Source organism: Oxyura jamaicensis, chromosome 3 (assembly GCF_011077185.1).
Source record: "Oxyura jamaicensis isolate SHBP4307 breed ruddy duck chromosome 3, BPBGC_Ojam_1.0, whole genome shotgun sequence".
Classification (NCBI taxonomy): Eukaryota; Metazoa; Chordata; class Aves; order Anseriformes; family Anatidae; genus Oxyura; species Oxyura jamaicensis.
In genome coordinates, this window is record NC_048895.1 from 53,173,023 (window position 1) to 53,196,535 (window position 23,513).

A 23,513-nucleotide genomic window follows, 5' to 3' on the forward strand; every position below is an offset into this window, starting at 1 on the left:
AATATTAGATGTGAATTCTCTCCTTCTTCCTTCCACCCAGGCAATGTTCACTACACTGACAGCTCTAAACAAAGGCCAGCATTCATATTTCCAGAGAAACATTAAGATAACAGCTTTTAAAAAGTAAAGCAAAATCATTATGCTGATGATTAGCAAGGATGAAGCAAGAAAGAAACAGCTGGGAGAGTTTCTCCTTCTTCCATCACATATTTCTACTCAATGTTCAAAGTTCACCAAAAACAGAGTTCTTCGGAGTCCTGTTTGATTTTTCATTAAACGGTCAGGAGCACAGAAGAATTTATGTTCCTTCCACCCTTCACACTACACCAAGTACGCACGTGGTACTCAAGTCTCACCACTGCAATACTTGGCTGCACCAGCCCTTTTTTACTTTATGTTTGCAATGAACAACAGGGAAAAGCCTGCTACACCACACAAGAAGATCACAGTAAGAAATATCTGCTAGAAGATACCCTCCCACCAGCATGAGAAAGGGTTTTGTCCAAGATGGGTAGTATAACCAACTAGCCCTGGGAACTGAAATAAAATTTACAAAAATAAATGAACAAACAAACAAAAAACTATTGCTGGTTGCAAAAGATTGATACAACACTTTTCTGTAGCCATCAGCACCTTAAGCATCCAGGATTTACTATGATTCTTGTTTTTAAAACACTATAGCCTTTGCCAGAACATCTGCACACAGAAATAAATCATTAAGAGTGACCATTTGCTACTCCTGCAAATGTAGATTCTGACTACATTAGACACTTGCTTTTTGAAACTTACAAAAGTGCGTTACTCCTTTTCTGAGGGGTTGTCTTCATCATAGTAAAATGTGGAAGCAAAGCACCAAGCATTTTTCTAAAGGGGAAGGTAATGTGGCAAAACTATTTACAGCAAACTAAAAAAAGAATTTGCTCTTCAACAAGAACAGTTTCCACGTTTTCTCAGAAGACCTGGACTTTTTGATGTCATAAGATGTATATCATGAAACACTTCCCCTCTAAATTTCACCATGCTATGTCTGTACCAATATTTTGGGACAATTTCAAGTCTCTCTCTCTCTGTTTTTCTCTCTCTCTGTTTTTCTAATGAGCTAGTCACCTGCTGTTTATATCCTTTTATATTTGGATCAGTGTATTCTGATGTAAATTGCCTCAATTTTTTAACCTAATTCCTATGTATATATCTTTCAAGTTTTATGGAAGAAAAGTAAATAGCCAAAATAACTACCAGACCTTTCAGTGATAACAAATTTTAATAAATGTAAAATAAAATTAATATTATCAACTATTTCATAGCAGTTTATAGCTCACAGTAATTGCAGCGTCAGTAGTTAATCTTACTTTTATGATCCTCTTTCAATAAATTATTTGTAATTGTTACTCGAGTTTTCCCTCTCATGCCATGTGCCATATTGGCAACAAAACACCCACAATAGAATGAATAATTAACGAGCAGTAAATGCCTGGAGAAAAGCTACCCTACACTCTGGATTTCCCATTGCAGCAGAGCTATAATTTATACCAGTTAAAGAGTCTGAGGCTAATACGAGGATTTGAAACACCCGTAATTTAAATTGTCTCAGTTTAAATCAATTCACTTGATGACACAACTTTCAGCACACACTTTTTCTGACACGGGGAAGCAACGGTGTGTATTTGTCTTCCTAGCTGATCTCCCGTGCTTTCCTCAAGTGCTGCAACACATCCTGTTTCTGTTGGCAGCTAAATAGCTTCTCATGCCTTTTGCAATCATTATTAAGCCCAATTAGGTTATAATCCTCCTGCCCTGTTAAAGACATTGAAATTATTTGAAAGATTCAAGGAGCACCAAAAGATTTGGATACAACTCCTGTATGTGCATCATTGGCACAACGTGACTGAGTTACTACACCATGAGGAGTGGTGGTGCTTTTGGGGCACACCGGCATGACCAGAAACACCTCAGCAAACTCACACAGCTCTGAGGGGAGCATATGAATGCGCAAGTCCTTTGAAACACCAGTAAACACCTCGTCTTTCTGGAGGAGGTCTGTTACTGTCCGTTCCCTAACATGGAAAGGTAGGCTCATTTTTTCAGTGATGAAAATTACATTGAAGAAAGTCTAAATGTGAGCAAGATAACCATTGCACTTAAGTGGCTTTAGCACACCAAGATGAAAAAAACTTTAATCCTATCAGCCAGTGCAAGAGTTTAATTACATTATGAACTTTATAGAAAATTTCTCATCTTATCGTTAGTCCTATTTTGTCCTTCTTTTGCATAGAGAATCTCTGAGAATACGTTTTCCTTAAACAAAATACAAAAATAAAGTAAATAAAATAAAATGGAATAAAATAAGCTTCCTGCCCAAAACCAGAAATCTTAGAAGATAAAATGCAACAAACTTTGTTAAGAAAATATACAGTTTTGAAAGGAAAGTCTTTCCTTCTTACTTTGAAAAGAATGAGGGAATTTTTTTTATCTAAAAACACAGATAAATGATCTAATGACTAAATGACTAACTAGACAAAAATAATAATTTCACATTTATATTTTCTCACATGCTTATTTCCTTTTTTTTTCCCTTTTTATCTTTCCTTTTGTTGAAACCTGTACCGCAATATAAGGTGACAAAACACAAAGTGAAATCAAACCATAATACCATCACTAAAGCTCATCATGTCCTAGTTTAAAGATATTTATATTTCAGAATCTATTGTAGTCTTTATATTGAACTTTATAATTCACATACAATTGAACATTAATATAAAATACAGACAAATTCATAAGAATGTTAGCACAAGAAACCAACCTCTCATGAAGTGGATAAAGTTTTGACCACCAATATGTGATTTGTTGAGATTTAAGGAAGGAATAATAATTGTTCCTCCAACATAAATAAATAAATAAATAGGACTACTCCAAAGAGAAGAATTTACTCTGATTTTTTTTTTCTTAAGTGTCTGCCACTTCAGGATTTAAACTCCAGTTCTTAGCAGAAGAAAGCTAGCTGACCATAAATATTAAGACAAAGGAATGCTGACAGGTTGAATTCTAGGTAGCCAAGGCTGAAACTCCACAGGGCTTTGTAAGGCAGGTCAGTAGGTCAAACGGCTGTTCAGACTGGATGTCAGTCAAGTTTTTGGCACATTTTGTAAAGTGTTGCACATGTAGCCCATATTTTCATACTGTATGACTTCATTAAAAGCAAAAGAAAGGGTGAGAAACGGTGGAGAAATGGTGCAGATTTTAACTGAGTGCCCAATGTCCTTGCACATCTGCAGACAGCAATATAGGTCCCAGATACAATGCAACAGAAAATAGAATAAAGCAATGTCATGGACCAAAGTAGGAGCAAAGTTAAGCATGCTGAGTAGCTCCCTCTAAAGCTGTCCAAAGGTTTCCATCAGGAGACAAACAAGCTAGCATGCAACCCTGATCTGAATGTTGGTCTCATCAGAAAACAACCATGTGGGGGAACTGGAGTAGATCTTATGGACTCAGGAATTGACAGAAGACCGAGATGTCTCTTCTGCAGTTGCAGAAACCCAAGATCAGGGTCCTGTTGCTGTCATCCACTGTTCTAGGACTGCATCTCCACAATGCATCTTCACTGGCAACTCTGTTTATGCCAGGTACAGACAACATATCCGGAAGACAGGCAGCTTATGGAGAATCTTGCATCCCCCTGCAACTGCATATGCTATGTGGCACTTTAGGGTATGTTTTCAATCTTAGCCTCTGCAGGAGGGAAAGTGCTTTAAGTGCACTGTGCATTTGGGTGCAATCCACGTGATCCCAGACACGAGACAAAAATCACACCTGAAAAGAACTCCTCTAGTGCACTAAATTGCTAATACATAGCCATAATAATAATACTTACTGCTTCTCAATTCCACCCCCTTTCCTTCCCCTCCCAATTCCCTATTTGCTCTTAAATGAAAAGGTGTTCAACAACAGATTTTGGAAATGCAGATTCCTACTTGCTGCAAACATCTTCACACTGTTGCTTTCTGAGAAAACCTGATGATTTGACATCATCTCAACTCTCCTTGAGCTTTATGAGATCCACACAAATAATTTGACTGTATTAGGGAGATATGGAAAGCTCAGATACTCAAGTTACCGTGTGTCAGGTGAGACATACTAACTGTGGAAGAGATTTAAGCTAAACTGAATTGCCTGGCAGTTGCATTTGCTTTAGATTAAGAGAAAATAAGCACAATTAATATGACTCAGCTGGTGTGGTATTTAATGGTGCTTGTACCCAGCAGCTATTCCTAGAAGAAACTCATAGACTTGGATACACCAACGAGTAAGAGAATGAGTTCTCCTGAGACCTTGCTAGAAGGAATGAGGATAACAAAGCAGCTACACAGTGTACCAAAGCAGAAAAATATGTAAAATGATTCACAGCTTTATCACTGTGAATACTTTATCACTATATTATCACATATAATATTGTTATAGGAACTTTTCTGAAGTATTAGCAATGGAAATTGCAACTTACTTATTTCCATTTTAACAGACCATGTGTGACGTACTGTAGGAACATGGAAAAAAGAGAAGGTAACTCTGCTCCTGACAGCTTCCAGTCTAAGGCAGGTTACAACAGGAGGATGTAGATGGGGAACAGGAGGCCAAGATAAGGGTGAAACAGTCACCAAAATCATCTGATGGATCTCAGACAGTATCAAAGTTAATGTCTTAGCAAGTGACTTAGAAAAATAATGAGATATTTTTAGGAAACTGTGAAATATATGAAAGTGTTATAAGAGAGGAAGGGAAGATGCCAGAGAATTCCAAATGAAAGTAAAAGATCAGTTATGTTTGACACTGTCCAGAAGTGTAAATAGGCTGAGATTTCAACAAAACAGCAGGGTAAGAAAATTACCTTTATACTGATTTTCTGAATTGATATGAGGAGGTGAAATTGCTTTTGTCAAGGCCAGAGAATTAGAGATTTCAATAAATGGGACATGAAATAATGATAACTTAGATGACAGTTTATTTGTGTGTATGGAGAATGAAGACATTTGAAAGTGTGTGCAAAATATAAACATAGCTTAGAAGCAAAGATGTAGAAAATTGAAAGAGGCACTTGGACCACAGTTTGTCAGTAGTGAGAGAAGATGACTTATGAAAAGCAGCTTGGACTTATGAAAGGAATCTTGCTGAGTCCAGCTAAAGGCTGAGCCACAAAATACCAGAGATACAGGCCAAATCCTACATTTGGTCAGGAAAATAAATAGATACATAAATAAATTAATTAATAAATAAAATCTGTGTTACAGGAGTAGATCTTCCCTTCATAGATGGAGAAGCTAAACTGATGTTTGTGAATGAAATGATGCAGGCATGAAGTGCAGAGGAAAAATGAATCAGAGGACAGGATCTTTTAGTAGAGCAAAGACAGCATTTTGGGGTGTACCAGGATCTTCTGACAGGCAATTTTTAAGTGTCTCAGAAAACAGGTGGAGAACCATTGGCAGACAGAATCACAGAAAATAAGATTTTAAGAAGAGATTTTCAGACGAAATCAAGGATTAAATTATGGCAGAGAGCAGAGGCTTTTGTTGATTTATTGCATTTAACAGAAGAGAAAAAAAAAATCATGCTAGTTAAGGAAAGGGAGAAAGACTAGAGGAGGATCTGGGGAAAAGGAAGGTAAGGAAAGTGAGCTGAACCCAGATGAGGAAGCTGTATCTGCAGGAGAAGCAGTTAAAGAAGGGACACTCGTAGGTGGGGAAAAGCCATGTCACTTTGTTGATTTTTTCCCCTTGGAAGGAATCAGCAAGACCTGTTTGGAGATGAAAGAGACGAGCACAGGGATAACTGAAGGTATCTCCACAGAGAAAGCATGACTTGGCGATGCCAGAGGCAGGGGATGGAGCTCAAGGAGGGCAGACATACTCATCGTAGCAGAAGAATTTGGTTTATTCATGGGACTTATGCCAGAGATGCCCCACAGCAAAAGCAAAAGAAGCAGACACTGGAGGGCAGCCAGGCTGAAACTTGATGATAGGAAAGAGAAGTGAACAATTAGAGGGTAGGGAGGCTGCAGAAGGGAAATATTTTTAGAAATGCATGTCACTAAGGCATAAACACAGTACACACGCATATAGGTACTTTGAGAACAACAGCTAGATGAGCTATGCCTTTAATTGCATGCATTACTTTACAGAAAAATCCTTAAAAGACAGAAATATATCATAGCCAAGAGGGAAACTGACATGCAGAAAGAGGTAATAAATATTACCTCAGTGACCATCTTCCTGTTCAGTAATTGTATAACCACACGCAGCGTGATTTCATTAGCAGTAAGCGATGCGGCCGGCAGAGAGGGACCATTCTCTAGGCCCATAAATAGTACCAGCCATATTGGCCCATAAATAGTACCAGCTACATTAGCAGATGGGTGAATGATCCCCTGAATACATCTCCACACACAAAAATGAAACAATTGAAAACTATTCACCTGTCATGTAGCAGCACAACCCTCCACAACATGCTCTGGGTGACTGCTCCTATCTCCAGAGCCAACAGCAAGAGAGAATTGCTGGGACCTCCACATGGCATGCTGATTCACAGCTGGCTGCATGGCCATACCATTCAACAGAGGGAGCTGACAACACTTCTGTCTGTACAATTTCTTGGTGTGCTACCACTGTGTCTCTACCCAAACAAATCCTCACCTCACTCACCCACAATCATGCTACTATTTTTTTTAGCCAGGGCACATACAGGTGCACGAAAGAGATGGATCTGGGGGCAGGCAGGAACACCTTGCTATCTGGAATTAACCAGGATGAAAATAGAGCAGAGTATCTTAACCATCACTGAAGCTTTCCAGTTCTTGTCAGCTCAATGTGTTCCCCAGCAGCCTTGTGCCAAATGCACAAATGCTGGTGGAGAGCATGCCCTGAGCACAGAGCAGCAGGGTGCTGCACCCACTAGCAGAAACACATTCAAAAGTGAGAAGCACATGATGCTTTCTGGCCACTGGACAGCCCCACAAGAAGTCAGATCTCCTAGTATGCATGGGAACAAACAGCAGACAGCTTGTACAAGAAGTTTATGAAAACATTAGCAGCCTGGCATAAATAGCTGTCACCCTATTTCTTCCAGCATCCCATGCTGATGCAGTCCTAGAGCATAGCTTTGCTGTCAGTATATACTTTAATGTGCCATTTCACCTTTCCCACCCATGAAATCAGTCTGACTTGCAAGTGGAAAGCAGCTGTTGGAGCACTGTGTGGGAGTACCCACTCCCCCTGCTTTAAGGAGTGAACTGCTCTCTCAGAGGTGGCAGTGAGGCAGCAAGCGGGCAAGGTCAAAGCGATGAAGCATTTGAAAGGAGAAAGCTTCAAAATCCCTGACCTGAGGCACACAGCCCGAGAAATACCACGGGACGGGCACCCACTCAAATGGTGTGCAGCTGTGTAACCAGTCAGCACCAAGAGAGGGGCACTGTGGAAGCATCTCCTTCCCACAGAGGCAATTTTTTCCTCTAAAAAGTGTTAAAATGTCACCACAGGGGAAGGTAGAAAAAGGATATTCATGTGAAGGAGTCAAGCAATTTATCTCCCCTTTAGGAATTGTCTCAAATCATTGAAGATTGGCATAACTAGCAGACAAGAAAATCCTGTTGACCTGAATTGCAGTCCCTGAGCAGAGATAATGAGCCTTCCAAGAACTTCAATTAATATAACTGACCCCGGTAAAGAAAGGTATTGCCCTACTCCCCATGAAGAACTTATTGGAAGCAAGCGGGTAAGGGAATGATTAAACAAGCTGCTAATCTCAGCTTTCACTGGAGGAAGACTTGAGTCCAGAAATGTAGTAAGTGTTTTGAGTTTTGTATTTCAGGGCAAAGGACAGAAGATTGTAATTCCAGATGTCCTATTTTTCAAGGTGAGGATGAGCCCATTCACATTGTACTTTTGCTGTGTCTCTACTAATACAACTTCATGTCTATGAGAAAGACATTAAAATTATTGTATTCCAAAATTCTTTTCATACTAAAAACAGAAATCAGTCTACCCAGTGCTGTCACCACAAGACATTACATTCTACCCCCATATTGCACATTAAATACTTTTTACATGATCCTAGATTTGTACACTTCCAAAAATCTAAATCAGTAAAGGAACTGCTTCTATTTCCATATTACATATTACTCTTCACGAAGATATGATTTACCCAATACATGTACCTACACTGTCACCCTGTCCTTTGCTGGATCTTGCTGAAACATAACTGAATTGAACTTGTGCAGAATAGAAATTGTTCACATACATGCCAACACTTGTATTCACTCCAAAAACAAGCCTCATTATTTCTAAAGAATTCATAATTTCTAAGTAACACATTTGCATTTTTTAAACAAAATGGAGGAAAAAGGGAAGCATAAGATCTTTTACACTGTCATGTAGAAAAAATAGCAGTTATGTGCCAGTGTGAACTTCCTTCATCATATCAAATGTCACTTCTCATCAACTCAAACCATTGTTTGTTTGTTTAAAAAAAAAAAAAAAAAAAAAAGAAAAAAAAGAAAGAAAGTAGGTATCACCAGACAGAAACACCTACATCTGACACTTAAAGGGAAAGAAAGAAGCCACAGCCTTACCAGCACAGAATTCTGACGAAGAGCCACACTTGTCCTGTCAGCTCCTATACCTTGCAGAGCAGAGAGGAAACTCTTACAGAAATTGGTTGCAAAGCTTAAATTGCCCAAGAGGAAACTGGTGTGTCTTTTACAAGTCATGACTATGCAAACCACAAGCCAGGCATCAAAGTAAGTGCTAAAAGCCGTGCCTGCCAGAGCCATTAATACTGGAACCGAGCTAGGTAGAAATAGGATGGAGGATGGAAATTAGAAATATTCGCGGCTAATTTTTTAATTTTTGTTTCACAAATGGAAAGTGGTTTAAAAAACTTGTATCGAATAATTCTGAGAAAATGTGATGGTGGGAGACAGGAGCAATCGCAGTATAGGTGCCCTGAAACAAATCCCACTGCACAAGCCTCAGTATAGTCTCAGTTGCAGACCCACTCCCCAGGGTGCCCCTTCAGCCTTGGTCTCCTTGGTCCTCAAGGGTCCAACTGTGTACCTGGTGGTGCAGGAGGACTCCAGGCAGCCCAGGACCAGGCATGCTGAGTGAAGCCCTCGGGACAACAGGAAGGATGGGGCATGAAGCACAACCGGTTTGTTTTTTCTGGGTCACCTACAAGGTGTGTCCCAGGAAACAGCATCCCAAGCAGGGATGAGGCTGACAGCAAGGTCTGCACCTTGGTCACATCAACAATCTTTATTTCCCATTTTTTGACTAAAAAAAAAAATTATTTCCCTTTTTGACTAACTGGTACATAGATAAATCAAAATCACCAGCCCTATTCAACAAAAAAAGAAATAAAAATTACATCTTTGTGTACTTTTTTGGTCTATGCATTCAACAGTTTCATTCACGGGCATGTAGACTTTGAGAATGAATCAACAATTAACTATAGTATTAAAAAAAAAAAAAAAAGAGCGCTCTACACAATTCTCTACCTATTCCACATACAGCATAGAACAGACAGAGCACACACTCTGATAAACCTCTCTCTTCTTCAAAGTGATGGACACTGTTAAAAATAAGGCAGATTGTTTTGTGCTTTGAAGTGATTTTTCTTTTTACTCACTGGAATATTACAGACATGTTTCTTCAAAGCCACATAGAATTGTGCTGTCTAGGGATGATCCTGTGTTTCCTTAGATCTCCCTCTGCTGTGGCAGGGGAATTCCAGGGTCCACAGGGAGGTACGGGAACCATCCAGAGATCTGACTGCTTTGCTATGCATGACGCTGAAATTACAGTGCCACCTGTAGGACAGCCGGAAGAAATTTAATTTGGGCTTTGCTGATGCCAGGAATGCCAGTTGTTATAATTATAAGGCTTTCTAGTAGTCTTGGCAGAAGCATAAGTACATAGAAAACAAATGAGTCATGTCAGCCTATAGGGAGTAACTTGAAAGCCTAGTTCACGCTGAGCAACAAGGCATTGCTTTCAGTACATCAGTGCACCCAGATGAAGATACTTTGCTGTGAAAATGAATCTTTTGTGGGATAAAGATGTACCAGAACAATGAACTCATTGACCATCCACCTTAGAGCTTGCACCTCTGCAGCCAGGAGAGAACCATCACATCCCCAACAGCATCCAGCCAATGCAGAGATCACCCTCTAGCACACAAATCTGAGGAAAGCTTCCATTACAGTTGCACGATCTTTCTTTTTTTCATATTTCTTAAAAAGAATAAAAAATAAATAAATAATAAAAATAAATATTAATAAAGTATTAGAAACTACTTTTTAGCTGTCAACTGTCTATGCATTTGATTTTGGAGACTAGTATTTGCATTATGTGCATATGGTACTTTGCATCAGTATTGGGAAGCACTAGCAAATACTTCAGAACATACTAATAAACTTTTTAATGTTGTTTTCTCTCTTATTTTCCACCTTTTCTAACACATTACATCTAAGGTGATGACTGTAAAAATTTCTCTCCAATGTATCATTTCAAGATACACGGTAAGACAAAGGTAAGTGCACGAACCTTTGTTGTTAGATTTCCATTAATAACATCTGAAGTGGAAAATACTCGGCTGATTAACTTAATGGCTCTATTGCTGCAAACATCAACATAAAAGAGAAGGTGTACAACATGTTCAAAGACAGCTTCTGCTTAATGTGCAGCTGTAGTCAAAAAAAAAAATAGAACAATGTTCAGACAAGGAAGGGAATAGCGAATAATATCATGGGTGTAAGAATGCTTTTGTGTGAATCAATGACACAGCTTTGTATGGAATATTCTGTAAAATAATCATCACCAAGAAAGAATTGAAAGAACATTCTGAGACTAAATAATAGTGAGAGTGAGAAGACTGATCAAGAATTGCCAGGGGGAAAAAAAAAAAAAATCTCTTGTATCAAAATAAACTTAGAAAATAACAATGCTTTGTAACATGGCATATCTGATAGGGGATTGTACATAAATTTGAACATAAATATTTAAAATTATGATTTAGATAGGGAAATAAATCTCTCAGTCATATAAAACAAAAACTGGAGGAGTCAGGAGGAAGGAAAAAATAATGAAAGTTGATGAACAAAATGGACAGAAGGAAGTGGATTTTAGCACAATATTTGGAACTCACTGCTGCAATAAATTGACTGTGAAAGTTTGGGCAGAATTGAAATTACTTTATGAAGCAGAGAAAATAGTGAATCACTGTATACGGAGAGCAGTAAATAAAGTAATTTCCAGGAACATTAGGTTGAAATATACATGGCAAATTTCACAGCATAAGAAAATGATTTTGTTTCTAGCTTCTTATGGCCACAGCAGTGCTGAAAAGTAAGAGACCTTCACTAAGTTTTGAGGTAGATGATGCATCACAGGAATAAAATATCCAGTAGGGCGAGTGATGCAAGTAGTTAAAAAAAATATATGTTGACAATTGTGCATGTGCATGTTGTAGAAATCACTAGGCTTCCATTGGGGCAGAGGGGGTAGGGGAGACTGGAGCAGAAGAAATTTCTGGATCCCATGGGACTTCCAAGTCCTTGACACTGCCAATATGGCTACAAGGGCACATGAAAATTTGGAAAGAAGAAAAAAAAAAAAAAAAGAGTAGGAAGTCTCAGTTCCCATTCTGGAAAACTTCCTGTGAGGAAGCAGAGGACTGTGGAAACCAAATAACCAACACAATATGTGCCAGGAACATGAGGGCAGCTCACAGAGATGAGCTGTGTAAGACCTGGTGAAAGCAGGGACATTGAACTACTTTTCCATTCTGTTCCTACAGCAAGCTTCAAATCTGTTGGATCAGGGTGTTGTGCAGAGCAAAACACATCTGCCTGCCTGAGAATTTGAGACATGGGAGCCCTATTTTCTCCCTGAGCAAAGCAGCAGTTATCACAGGAATCAGAAAACAGTGGCCCTGGTCACAGATTATTTGTAATGGAATCCCATTTTTTTTACTCAGATTTTTACTCAGTCTTTTTACTCAGATTTGCTCTGAGTTTATTTTATTTTTTTTACCAGGTAGGAAAGTGAGGTATCGTTTTAGCCTTCCTTTGCCTATTCAGCCAAATAAGTAGCTGATGAATGTACAAAAAGGTATGGGAAAGCCACTGAAAGCAGATTACTTATCACTTATCAAAAACAAATTCTGTTGGTTGTGTGATTTCTGCCACAGGCTGCAGAGACCACAAGTGGGATGATATGAGTCTCTGTCAACCAGTATGATTCATATTTGCCATACCCGACTGTTACATGCAAACCAGTATTTGCTGGCACTTAACATTTATGATAGAAAGCTACCTACTCCCACTACAGAAAGTTTTCCTCCTAAGCAGTAAAGATGTTCCAGTTTCCTATGAGGTTTGCTTTCTGTTTCAACTTGTTTCACAACACAGTGAGAGCCAGCCAGCCCTCAGACACGCTCACGTTGAGCGAGCGGTGGGATGTCATACACATCGCTTCAGCTTTGTGTCCCTCCCTCCCTGGGATCTAGTCAACCTCACGGGGGTACAATTTGCAAAATTGCAGGGGAAATCAGCCCAATTTTTACCTCTTACATTGAGAATAAAATGCTGATGGCCTCCACAGGACTGGCAGCCTCTGAGGGGGAATGAGCCTTCAGAGGCTCCAGCCCCAGCTCTGGCACTGACTCACCACTTGGTTTTGGACTCACCACTTCCACAGCTTTACTTTCACCTTTTTATAGGATGTACACAGTAACTACTTACATTAGAGGAATATTACAAAAACTCACTTATTAATACCTCTAAAGTGTCTGGAGTTCCCCAAAATAAACATTTCACAGGAGGGCAGTATATTAGCCATCTTTTTAATGACAGTGTTATTGGCAAAGAAAAACAGAACATCTATAAAGTGACCAGAGAATTGCCTAAGTGACTTGAAAACAAATGGTTGCCAAAGTTAAACATTAGACAGTGGTTTTATTGCAGCACTATACTAATCAAGGAGTTTAACATATGCACAGAATCCTAAATCCCACTATTTGCTTCCAAGTAATTTCTTGCACAACTTTATTCCACCACTTTCCTTTCATCTCTGATAAAAAGCTTAGTTATGTATTAATACTACAGCTGTTTGTTGCAGCTGCATGCATCCAAAAAGCACTGACCTGTCAGAGACCCTGCACCAACTTTCCACCATAACTTTCCACACAAACAATTTCATCATTAACCAAATGACAGGAACTGGGTGTTCCTGATACACTGGAAGCCTGGTGGGCTTGTCAGAAGGCTAACAGCATCCTGGGCTGGTACTGATAGGAGCGCATCCAGGAGATTGAGGGACATGATTATCCCCCTTTACTCAGTTTGAAATACAACGTTGCATCCAGTTTGGGAGCCCCCCAAAATAGGAAAGGCATTGGCAAAGTAGAGCAAGCTCAGGAGGGGGCACCATGATGGTTGAGTTGTCCTGCAAGAAGAAGCTGAGAGACTGGAATTTGTCGAACCTGGGTGAGGAACAGCTTCAGGGGACACCTAAGAGCAGACCCCAAGCACCTAAGAGGGAGTCAGCAAGGTAATGGAGACAGATACTTCACAGAGAGTACTGCAGGAAGAGGAGAGGCCAAAGGCAAAACTTGAAATAGGAGAGCGTCAGACAAAGAAAACCTCTTTCCCCGTGAAGACATCAGGACAGCTACCCAGAGAGGTTGTGCAGTCTCCGTCGTCAAAGTTGTGCGAGCCCTGACAGGACAAAGTCCTAAGTAACCTGGTCTGAGCTCACAGCTGGAGTGAGACCTCCTGAGCTTCCCCGGTGGTGCAATGAGCCTGATGCCATGTTTGATTCAACCTACCTCTAATGAGCAGAGGTCATCACACAGATGGTGATCATCCACAAAACTTCAGTATAGATATTAAGAGAGAGAGACGTAGAAATACCCCATGTATTTTCAAAGAGCAAGAGATAGATGAATAAAAATATACATTTAGGAGTGCCTGCGTATTTGTGTACATTTGTAAAAATCTATGGTAAAATCCAACCACAAAAATATCGCTATGTGGGAGATGGCAATTAACTGAGATTGTACACCTTCAAAACTATATTCCTTCAGAAGTTTTCTTTTCTCATAGGCCAACACATCATTCTCTCTCATTCATACATTTCAGGTGTTTTCCCAAGTCATCCAAAATTAAAGTTTTTCAAAATGCTTTTCAACAGGCAGGAAAAGAAACACAGATCTTTATACAACTTTTCATATCAGAAAAACTGCTTGGGAGAAGAAAGGAGTTTCTGGTTGTAATGCTTTTCTTGAGAAGCAAAAGAGAAAAAAAAAAAAAAAAAAAAGGTAAATGGGAAAAAAAAAAAACTGCCATATTTTTTCATTCTCATTTGACAGACTATTTCAAACAGGGTGATTCTGAAAAAAAGAATAATAACAATAATGATAGTGGTATGTATCTTGAGCTGGAAACATTTTTAAATGTTTGAAAGTCTTTTGAAAAAAAAAATATTTTCACATATCTCAAATTTATTTTTTCAAATAATTCTAAATATGTACTCTGAGCTTCCCAGGGCTATCCCACCTAGTTACTTGCAAAGAACAGAGAATGATATCCTGTCCCAAATGTAAAATAAATAAATAGAGAAAAAGCTAATCCAGCTGTTGATTTGTATCATCAATATCAACAATTCATCAAAAATTGATTAATTGAATCATCATCAAAAGAATGAGCACCTTGAACACAACTCACTCAGAATGCATTGAATTTTGTCATCCTTTAGTCACCTGAGTTGCATTTAAATTCAAATACTGTACCTTAAACAGTTATCTGAAATGCAGACCTTAATTATTGCCTTCAAAATTATTTAACTTGAAGAAGTCCATTTATGAAACAGCAGTAAGAAAAGGCTGACCTACTTCTGTCTTTTTGCTTGCACATCTATTTCTCAGGTAATGCCTTTTAAAAAGTGGTACCATCACTAGATGTATAGTCATCATATCCATCATTGAGATTAATTGAATTTCTGCAAATCAAATTCCCTCCCAGCTCATTTCCTTCGTGCGGGTGCTTTGGATGCAAGCAGCCAGCCGCTGAGCTCCCAGACCTCCAGACAAAGGGGTTCATGTGGCAACGCTGATACGTTCACCGGGAAGAGCACAGACCTCAGCTGCCTGCTTGTTGTTTCTCATCAGTGTTTTCTGCTGAGGTTGCAGAGCAGCCACGTTTGCTACTTCCTCTTTCTCTCTTCTGCTCCCCCACAGCACTCATCCCCAGACCAGCAAGGCATCTGTCAGCACAAGGAGGGTGAAGGATGCTCTCCAGCTACTCTTTCTACCTGGCTATGACTTGTACCTGTCCTCCACTCTCCCACCCTATTTGCATTTTGCATCATCAACAGTCAGCCATAATAAGGTGAGATAAGGGAGATAAGGTGATATAAGTATTTTGTGATACATTTTTTAAACATTTGAGTTATTTTGGTCCAGTGGTTAAAATCTTTCTATTTCAAATAGGCTTCCTATGCTAGTACCTAAGCACTAGGTTTCAAGAAATATTGATGGGAGTCTGTTCTTTTTTACCAAGCCATTTTTCTCTAGGTTCACATGTCCTTCAGCATGGCACTTCACCTTGATATTACATCTTTGAGTTCTCCATATATCTTGAGGAAGACAGCTCTGCATTAAGCCAATTTATAGATGAGTAAAGTGAAATGTTATGACTAGATTGCACCCTAATAAAAAAAAAAAAAAAATGGGATTGAAAAAAAAAAAAAAAAAAAAAAAAAAAAAAAAAAAAACTTGTATTACATCTCTCCCAACACTTCTGCATTGCTAATGATAACAAGTCTGTACAAAAGCACAGAAAGCTTCCTGTGCAGGCACATTGAGAATATCCTACTGGTTTTTCCTTAGGAATAGGGGGGCAACTGCATAACCACCTCTCAGAAAAGCCCTCTAGATCTTCCTTGATTAAAGGGACAATGTTATCTACGCTACAGCCAGCTTATTAACTTTCAAGCTTACCGCCACTAGCAGAAGTTTATTTTCCTTTTAAACCAGAAGTGACCATTCTTCAGGCAAGCTCCTCCAAAAGCAGCAACTCAAAACTCTGGAAACAAAGCAAGGAGCCCGCCCCCTGCTCTCCACCTCCACAGCCAGGGTGACTCAGTGGCATTCCCATACCCCCAAGTACTGGGTCTGGCAGGGCTCTGAGCTCCTCCATCCCACCACCCCACTCCTGCAGAGCTGTTCCACTGCCACCAGCACCTGCCGAGGCCCAAACACCTCCTCACGCAAGGCTTTGGGCCTAGCAGCACTGCAGCAAACACTTTGGCCTCACATTATGTATTTTGGTTCCAGCAGCTCCTGTTGTATAGGAGTTTGTTGTCTAATCAGAAGAGAGATGCTGGGGACAATAGCTGAATGATTATAGGAGAAGATAAAAAGGGGAATTGGGAAAGCAAGAAGCACGTGATTAGATAAGCACATGATTAGATAAGCCCCTGGTACAGATTCCTGCTTTGCCACCCATCTTTTCTCCAGGAGCCTGCACCACTTCTTTGCTGAAGAGTTCAAAGGGTCTTTGAACTGTGGAGGATCACAGTATCTCTTGAGGAACTTTCTGTTGCCCCTTAGGCAGTCTCTGCTTGCCAGGACACCCTTGCACCTGGTGTGCTAAATTTATCTCTGTATGTTTTCCCCATTGCCATCGTTTTAAACTAGTTCCTGTCTTGTGTTATGTACTGCCTGCTTCAAACAGTTGTAACCCTAGCCACAAAGCCCCTTGTGCTCCCCACACACAGAAGATACCCAAGTACCCTCTGGCTGTTCTTCTTCACTTTGGTCCATGGACACAACAGCAGGACTCTGCATGGGGGATTATAGGCAGTGCAGGAAGGCAGAGAGTCCCTTGGACAAGTCTTTACAGCATCAGCAGGATCTCCACGATTAAAATAAGCTTTCTTGACCATTGCAAGATAAAGCAATGTTTTCTGAGAAGAAGGTACGCATGCAGATTTCATTCTGAACACTTTCTGTCTCAGGTGCTTTGCCCAAGACTGCTAATGTAAAAAGAAGCATTGATAATCTTGGTGCCAGATAAAGAGGTGAAGTACCTATATCTTCTATAACAAACTGAAGAAAATAGATCTTGTGGTGTTTTGCTTTCATGGGGTGCATGCGTATGTTTTGTTGTTTTCTTCCTTCCTGAACTGCTTACATGCCCAGTTTGGAAAGGAAATAAAAATTGATTTTTTATTTAGTGCTCTGAATTGAATCAGAATCAAAGTCATCCCAAACCTTGTCTCTGACAGTGGTCAACAGCAGGTGCCAAAGTAGAGAGCAAAGGAACACAGAAAATGTGAAGGGAGGACCTCTGTGGGGACATTTGGCCTTCCGCAGTTTGGGGACATCCCCAAGAAGTTTGGCACAGCTTCATTGTGCATAATAGCTCTCAACAGCCACTCCTTCCACTAATTTTACCTTCTTACTTTTTGAACAAATTTCTGTTTTTAGCAAAACAAAATCCATACCAAGCCCCCCAATTTAATAGTGTGATGTATGAAAATGTACTTTTTGTTGAAATTTTGTCTTTTTTTTTTTTTTTTTAATTGTATGGTGCATGTTAATTTTGAATGTAAAAAAGCAAGGATTCATTGCCCTATAATGATCTCTGTGCCAGTCATAACTGGCAGACCTTTATCACATTACCTCTCGGTCCTCTTTTTCAAACTGAGGAGCCCCAACACACTGAAACTCTAGCTCCTCTTTTCCATATCTGGTTTCTGTCCTTTGTTCCCCATCTTTTAATTAGCTGCTAACCCACAAAAGACACTTCTCGTATCTTGTGGCTGCCAAGCCATCACAAGCCTTTGACACTGTCTCTGCCAAAAGATTTCTGGAAATCCTAGTCCACTGTATTTGTGTGCATAAGCAAGCAGGGCAGCAGCCCAGTGAAGCTGTAGAGCAAAACAGGTGGTGCCAAGCATCTGACGAGTATTACAGATGAGTAGCTATAGTCTCATGGAGTAATTAGCACTGCACTCCTGCAGCACATCTGGTTTAATTTTATTCAAAGGGCACTAATTTTGTGTGATATGGTATCAGTCTACTGTATGAACCATGGCAAGGCAAGTGGGGATAATCAGATGATAAAATGACCAGATGCTTCATTAAGTGCACTCCTAATCCATATTAAACCCACCTATGGCACCACATCCCCTGTCAACTGGATGCACCTTCACTTCACTCACAAACCCAAGGAATTCCAGGTTTGTGAGGAATGTTGTCTTTACTCCCCAAAAAAACAACACTAGGATTATTCCCCCTCGATATGTCTAAATACAGCTGGTTTTTAGTTTGCTATTTTCCATTCCTTTGGCACCCTGCAACTAATTAAGCAAATAAATTACATACCATAGTATGTAATTTAGTATTTTCTTTTCCCACTTGATTTAGAACTCCGCATGAACGCTGCCAAGTCCTGGTGCTCCATCAGCCTTTTTTACTTCTGTTCTAAAAGATCCTGTGGTAGTATTTCAGTTTGAGACAGTTCCAGAGATTTCTCCCACACAAAAAGGCACTCCTCTAGAAAAAATTAGTACAAGGGCTCATTTAGCATTGTTTCTTAGGGCCTTGTCATCTCTCTCCCCCCCCACACACCACCTTTTTAATTTTAATTTTTTTTAACTACTCAAACTGTATCAATATCTTTCTCTGTTTTTTGTTTCTAATGGTCTGACAAGATTTTGATTTTTTTCCTAGTTCATTTTTTATGATTTTACCAATCAAAACAAAATGACTTTGACTAAAAAACTTTATTTATTGGAATTTATGCTCTTTTCTATTTTACTCTAGTGAATATGATTTTAAATTTTGGAAGCTTGCCTTGTTATTTCTAATAGACTCTTGTAATTTGCTGTTTACACGTACAGTCTTTTTCATTTTATTATTGGTATTTTTTAAAATCTCCCTTGATAGAGGATAAGCATTTATTCTTAGCTTCTAATAACGGCATGTTTAAGTAGTCTTGATGCCACTTCGAACAGTTTATCCTTTTAGCTCCTCTTCTTATTTTTCTCTCAAGAAACTTGTTCATATCATTTAGCTCCGCTTCTTTAAAGTTACTTTATTTTCTTTCTTAACTACCAAATGGATAATGAATTTGGGTTGTCTGTAGTTTGTATTTAAAAACATGGTTCTTACATGTTATACCAACACCACACATTGTTCAGACTCCCCCGAAATCACATTGTATGGGTTGCCTTCTTAATCATTTCAGGAAGGTGTCATTTATGGTGTCTACAGTAATAGATCAATACTTGTTTAACCCAGTGAAGATGAGAGATGTGATGCTTTCTTTGGTATTCTTCCTAAACATCCTTTTTTGTTGTTGTTTCTGACATCCGGAATTCAAATGTTATCCAGGATGTTTTCTTTCTTCTTGATAAGCACTTCTTCTTAAACTGTCCATATAAAATTGAGAGTGTCCTCAGAAGGAAAATCCCCATTGATTTAGTGCTGATGTTTGCTCTCTCAGAAATCCTCAGCTGGACAACTAATAACAATAATAGACAAGAACAACAACATCCTGCAGCAGCAGGGCTCTGTGTGGGGCTGCCTGGCAGGAGAGGGCAGGGGAAGCAGCACCGTGCCCCAGCCGCACGCAGACCAGCTGCCTGCCTCTCCTGCTATGCAACGCTCCTTGTTTAATAAAACATATGCATGCACATATTAAGCATACATTTGTGCAGCAGTGTTTTTACAAAAGCCTTTCCACCCCTTCCCTCAGGCTGTCTGCCAGCAATACTCAACTGCAGTAGTTCAAGATTTCTCTCTAGCCTAAGCCCACATAAAAATGTTGAACCGGCATATGACCCAGCCACCTCCAGCCATAGAGCATTTAACTATTAACTACTCTCTGGACTGTGGAAGATTTATAACAACAGCACGCGTCCTGTTCTAGCCACTGTGTTATGGCTGGATGAAGTGCTACTTTAAAGGACATCAGAAATAAGAAGAAAGTTATTTTGAAAGAAGTGCCACATACACAAGTCAAAGACCCTTCCAAAAGCTGTAGAAGACAAAAGGGTTGTTTCAGTGATTACAAGCCAGAAGAGGCTCCCTGTCCTGAGTCCCTCAGATAGCCTCTGCAGTAGCAGAAGACAGCTGTAAGCATATCTTGTCCTCAGAGACCACGCTCTATACTCACGCAGTGGAAGCATCACAGACCACAAATACTTAACATCTCTTTACACAGCTTTTCTGCACCACAGATGAAACCATTTTTTTCCCCTTCTCCAGTAAGGAGAACTGAAAGCATTCTAATCCAGGAATTAAACAGAAATAAGATTTAGACCCTGACCATTTCTCTTACCACAGAAATAAAACTGAATCACTAACAGACTGAAATAGTGAATTAAAATCTTAGCAGAAAAATAGAAGTCATTCTGGACAGAGAAATATCCAGCCAAATGTTTTTGTGTTTTGTTTTGTTTGTTTTTGGTGGTGGTGGTGGTGTTTTTTTGTTTGTGTTTTTTTTGTTTGTTTGTTTATTTTTCCTGTGTTAACTTGCAGATGTAAGTTTTTAGTGTTCTTCATTAAGTACAATTCTGATGAATTATCTGCAGGCATAGGAACACCGTCAAGCAAAGGTCATTTCAATGACCAAACCGCTGGTAGCTGCCACCACCATGTACTCCTGAATGAACATCAGCCACTGAACAGTTACTAGATTGACAGCAGGGAAGACAGCCCAGCTGCAGAAGGGCACTGGTTTACGATTCAAGAGCTTCCATTCCCAAATTTGCTTTGCAGTGGTGAGCAAATTCAGCTGGCCTCTATCTCAGTTTCCCATATCACCCAGGGAAAGCAACAGCAGTTCTCTCCTGCACATGGAAACATTATGAGAAGAGCAGGCAGAAAGCTACTAAACAGTGTAAAGAACTTGGGCTCCCCAGCTGTTGGATTACAGTCTCCAGCTACCACCCAAAGCAAGTATTTGTTATCAGACCCCAGTCACAGTCAATCCACCTCATTAATAGCAGCAGTTAACCTTTAAGGGGAGGAACTAAAAAGATGCAAATACTAGTAATTGCTGACCAAACTCTCCTGATTTTAAGTTAGTAAAACTCATGGCAATGCCACAGCTGCAATTAGACAGAATTCAGCTCATGTTGGGAGACCAGAAGGCACCTTCTCACAGAAACCCCTCTGGTCCAGCTGCTTCCCATGCTCCAGTTCCCAGGAGCAGCTGCGTAACATTAATGCAGACACATTCTTGGCAGTCATTTTCCTTAGGGTTTTATGCAGTGCCCACTTACAACCCCTGACAGCAGAGCTCAAGAACAGGTCTAACCTTCCTAAACCTACAGAATTCTTCTTTAACAAGAGAGTTCCCCACACCAAGCCTCCAGCTTCCAAGCATTTATAAAACTCATGTTTCCTTTCCAGAGAAGCCAGGTGACACAGCTCAACCTGTGTGTTCAAATTCTAGTTTCACAACATGCTATCTCAAGAAAACACTTGCGTTTTTCCCACCACTGCCACCCATTTCCACCCATTTAGCAATTTCAGGCACTGCTAGATAATAAGAGTTCCCCCAACTCACGTGGTGCTTTCCTTTCTCTTTTCCCCTTATATCCTCTGAGCTGATGAAGCAGAGGACATGGATGAAGCCCGAGAAGCCTGCATGAGGAAGAGCAGAGGTCCCCGCTCTGTTCTCAGCAGTCGTGCTGCAAAGCTCCCACACCCGGCTGGGAGATGAGACTTTCTCTACCGCCTGGGGAAGCTCTGCACCAGAGGCAATTATACCTCTGCTCAGCAATTCTCTTCAGAGAGGCAGAAAGAAAAGACAACTCCAGACAGAGACAGCACTGTCCTTTCTTTCTTCAGACCTAGAGACATACCATTTCCTACTCTTCGGTTTAAAGGGTTGTGTTTTACCTGCTGTCCTTCCTCCACCTCCAGGAAATACTGGATCTGAGAAGCAATCGTGTGTCCAAGGCAGCTCCTTTTTCTGAGCAGTCCAGCAGCAGCCCAGTCCAAGTTGCAAGCGTAACAGATTAGCAGGGAGTTTGCACCTGGAGTTTGCTCTGGCATAGGCTAAGGGTGGGAGGACTGGAAGAGGACTGACGTACCAATGCCTGTATAAGGCCTTGTGACAACTAGCAGTTGTCTCAGTGGTTTTACAAGTATCAGTTGTATTTACTCTAGCTCAAGTGTTGCAGACTGCAATAGAAATTCAGGTTTCCTGTGACTGCTTCCCAATTCAGCATTCATCTAACAGCCAACACCCTCAGCCAGGATCAAGGCCTCATCATAGATACAGAAGATGACATCATCCCATCACTAATACCTGGAGAAGATAAAGAGGGAGTTAGATGATAGCAATGTGCCTGGAAGGGAGAAAAACAAACCCAACCATGCCCCCTCTTGGCCTCTATCAAAATAATGATTACGTGAAGGGGAATGCTTAAAGCCCTGAATGTGAGCATACATGTAAACTAAAATCAAGACTTAGAGCCGGGAAGACGTTTAGCTGAAGTCTCTAAGCTTCTGTCTATAATAATCATCCTGACTTCTGATTAGAGCCAAGAACATGGCTTAGCGTTTTTCCTCTTCTCTAATCGAATGCTATTTGTAAATGCATTTTTCATCCCTCCTATCTTTCTAGTTGGTTTTATTTAGGTAGACATGCCAGGGTGGTAAATTTCAGACCTATAATTTGTGGCTTCCTGACTTGTGGATCATTCTGGAGGATTCCGGAGGAGTTCTCATGTGGCTGTTCCTCCAGCTAAATATTTACACACATATACCATGTACATAGCTTTTACTTATGTGCATGAGCAAAAGCTCTGCATAGTTCACATAATTTTTCAGAGTCCACATGTGTTTCCAATCATGACAGCACATTGAAAATATGTGCCTACAAAACACATTTTAAATGTACTTATACAAAACAATATGTGCTTACCCTTGAGGTGTTTGTTATATATAGAAAAGCTGAAGCTTAGACTGCCTGTTCTCATTTTCTCCCTTCTCTTGATATTCATTGTATCCAGGCTTCCATTATGATTCAGCTGTACATTATTTTTCACTGACAGTGAATAAACTCAGACACGAATGCTGATAATACACATGTATGTGATAAAGCACAAGACTATCCTCTAAAGATTCATCTGGACTCCCATATTTCATCCGGTTCAACAGCAATGGTGGTACAGTAGTGAGCATCCTTCTTCTGCTCAGTGTCTTACTGAGAGACCACACTTACAGGTATTCGATATATCAAAAAGGTGTGTAGTTACAAGTGACTAACAAAGTTTGTTGTCATTATATTTATTTTCTCATACCATAAACATACTTTTTTTTCCAAAAAGAAAAAAATCTATTGATTTTGATCTTGTCTATTTAAGTGTTTTTAACAGTAGTTAAAAAGCCTCTCTTACTTGGTTGTTTTAGTTTGTAGATAAGGCCAAGAATATTTCTATGAA

General features: G+C 39.9%; 1 protein-coding gene across 5 annotated transcripts in view; it reads right to left on the reverse strand.

The window, feature by feature from the left end:
• The window catches only part of IPCEF1 (interaction protein for cytohesin exchange factors 1), an 82,912-nt gene that overhangs the window by 52,534 nt on the left and 6,865 nt on the right, over window positions 1-23,513 (reverse strand). For 3 of the 5 annotated variants that reach the window (XM_035320520.1, XM_035320516.1, XM_035320512.1), the window contains exon 1: window positions 8,618-8,672. The exons of 1 other annotated variant lie outside the window; for it this stretch is intronic. The gene's annotated coding sequence lies outside the window, so the exon portion shown is untranslated. Of the gene's footprint in view, window positions 1-8,617; window positions 8,673-21,963; window positions 22,036-23,513 lie in introns of those variants that run through there. One more of the 5 variants, XM_035320514.1, reaches the window with a different exon arrangement.